A 3,491-nucleotide genomic window follows, 5' to 3' on the forward strand; every position below is an offset into this window, starting at 1 on the left:
ATTGCAAGATGGCTACACAACAACCTACTCACCTTAAACACAGCTAAGACTAATTATATCACCTTTTCAAATTATAATCGTACACAGCCAGATACTCAATTCTTGATCAGGATTCACACCTGCGAAAATCCTACACAAACCACTTGCTCCTGCCCAATCATAACTAAAGTAGAAAGTACAAAATACCTAGGTGTTATGGTTGATCAGCGTTTGACTTGGCATGCGCACACTGAAAGTATTATGGCAAGAACCCGTAAACTTATCTGGACCTTTAAAAACCTTAGACATGTAGCCACTAAAACACTCCTGAGTCAAATTTATGTACCGTAACATCGGGGTACTTTAGCCCAAGGGGGTTACTTTGTCCCAAAACGAAAAAAAGATTGAACTTCCCGTTACGCTGCACGTCAGGACCTATCGATGTATTTCGCGCTATTCATCGATAGATGACCGTATGGGGCGGTGGGTAGAAACAGTTTCACGTTAACAACGCTGATTGATCAGTCCATAATTTCGGTCACAAGTTGTTACCTATATACTACGCGATTTTATAATGTGCAAACTTTCTCTCGAAACAAAGAAAGCAAATAAGTTTAAGTGTTTGATTGTTATTAATCGTAACAGATATGTATCTAGGATCCTAATGTGATATAAATCATAGAATTTAAGACATAATTGTGAGAAGTATATGTTATTGAAAATCAAAGTATTCTTTGGCTATCGTTTTCGGGTTTCTTTGACCCATGGGTAAACATTTCCTTCACAGACCGCAGCGACGCAGATATAGTCTTGCTTCATTTACTGAAGCTCTCATAACGGCACGACATCAATCTGATAACTAAGAAGACAATTTACTATTGACGCTGGTTATAAATCACGATCCCAGGAACAGCAGCCAGTGGTTCGTCCTGTGCTGTAGCACAGGATGAACCACAGGCTCAGGTTTCAAAGACAGACTCTCTGGATTGTAATGGAATTAATGAAAACAAAGATAAAGAACATCTGCCGCATAAGTTTAATATCTTATATAATGATTATCAATTTTTAAGACTGATTTGTTACAGTCGACTGTTAACTAGGTGCCTACCTAGTAAAATAATTCTATAGGAAAACTAATTTTTCATATGATAATTATAGTTATGCACGTTAACTATTTCTAATGATTATGATGGATAAGTTTAGAAGGTTTTTCTGATTGTTGTGGCAAAGTTTTTATTAAAAAAAACCATGTTTAATAGATTTATTACTTTGTGTTGATTAGTTTGCTTTTTTAGTGTAATAAAAACAAATGAATCTTACTGCTATGTCCTTATTTGATATACATGTGTATTGTGTAATAAATCTAAACAGCTTTCTTTGCGCTTTTATTGCAAACCGTTACGTTGTACTCAATGAAAAATCGAGGGCCAAAGAAACCCGCTTCAAAGTGCAACTTTGGCTCAAACTTTGCGAAAAATTATAAAATATTTAAAGGTTGATTTATTAAGTTTTTATGTGCATGAGTTGATTATACCCACAGTTAAATACCTTTGACTATAAAAGTGTCATAATACGATTAAAATTGAAGTGCTCAAACGAAAAGTAAAAAGTATCTTGATTTTGGGACAAAGTACCCCGATGTTACGGTATCACTTGTGCAATCAGTACTCACCTATTGCATTACTGTTTGGGGCGGTGCTACCAAAACTAAGTTCCTAGAGCTTGAAAGTTATGTTGTTTAAACCCTACACATTCCCAACTAGCGACCTTTATATTACCTGTGACCAATTGTCAGTACGAAAACTCTATGTACTTCAGCTCATACTAAAAACTCATAAAAATACCGAGTATAAGCCTCAACCACAAACCTCACGCAGGAAGAATAGTAATGTTTTAATCGTTCCGACAGTAAAAACTGCATTTGCTAGGAGGCAACAAACTACACAATCTGCCTACCTATATAACTTCATAAATAAATATATAGATATTTATTCTTCATCCCATTTCGAGTGTAAAAATAAAGTATTAAAATGGTTAAAATGTAAAACTTATAATGACATAGAGAATATAATATCTAAAAGTTAATCTAATCATTTCAAATCAATCACTCATACATACACTTATACACACACACACACACACACACACACTCGCCCGAGTGCGCGTGCACATACTCATTCTCATATTAATTAATAATTTAATTATATCAAATTGTTTTATCATTATTGTTACCTACCTATTTCGTACACTAGTCGCTGGACTACTGTTCAGAAAATAAACTGGTATTGCTTGTATAAAATTTTCTTCTAACATTAGTTTTTAGTCTAATATTTATATTGCATGATATTGTAATTTTAAGTTTAATGTTAAATTGTAATAGTAATTGTAAATTTCTACCCTAACCTAACTAATGTAATAGCATTAAAAGAAACTGTAAATTACCTATAGTGGAAGAGCGGTATTCTCTTAATACAAGTATTTACAATACTTTGAAAAAAAATACTAGCCCATTACCTAAACATTGTATGCTACCAAATAAATATTGTTTGTATTGTTTGTATATTGTTTGTATTAGAACCAGCTCCATTGAATCGTCTACTCTTGTGTCGATGTCGGATTCGGCAGTTTGCCCCAATATCTTACGCATCTGCTGCGACTGCAGAGGACGCTGATTCGATTCCAGCCCCGGTACCCACTGGGGGCCGATTATTTAATTTCGAGCGCTCGATTACGTGTGGCACCTTTCAATAAATCTCCACACTATTGCTCGTATTTCAAAAATATCAATTCGCCGTTTTCTACAGATTTTCGAGAGACGAAATCGAGCGCTCAATATTCAAAAAGCGACTCGTTAGTCAGTTTTTCTTTCGTATATGACATTTATTCCAGTTTTTAATTTATATTAGTGTTTCTAGATACTATAAAAAAAAAAACAGAATATTTCCATTAAAGTAATTTAATTTTGAATTACAAAATTCTGCCCGCGACTTTGCCTGCGTGAAATGATGATGAATGGTTGAGAAAAACTTTCCTATGTCCTCAAACTATCTCCAGATCAGATTTCATCGATCAGTTCAGCAGTTTGAAGAGGTAACAGACGGATAGAGTTACTTTTACATTTATAATACTTACATATATCTATATTAGAATGAGAATTATTTTATTTAATCTTTAACCTATTTAATACCTACTTAAAGGTTACATATATGTATTAATAAATGGACCGGTATTTTTTTCAACCTAGCGTTTTCCCGGTCTAACATTAGGGTCCGATTTCGTGCCCAATCTTCTCCACTTTGCCCGGTCTTGAGTGGACCCGCGTACCTACTATAAACATATCGGTAAAGGTTGTTATGTAACAAATCTATAAAACAAAATTTACACATTTTAAAAACGAAAACTTAAGTAAAACTAGTAAAGGTACAGTTGGGTATAATATGAATGTGTGCAGTGTTGCATTAATCTGTCCTACAAGGCAACACACATACTAACCTCGCGCCTTACGTGTCACA

The sequence above is a fragment of the Cydia fagiglandana genome, chromosome 4 (assembly GCF_963556715.1).
Source record: "Cydia fagiglandana chromosome 4, ilCydFagi1.1, whole genome shotgun sequence".
Classification (NCBI taxonomy): domain Eukaryota; kingdom Metazoa; phylum Arthropoda; class Insecta; order Lepidoptera; family Tortricidae; genus Cydia; species Cydia fagiglandana.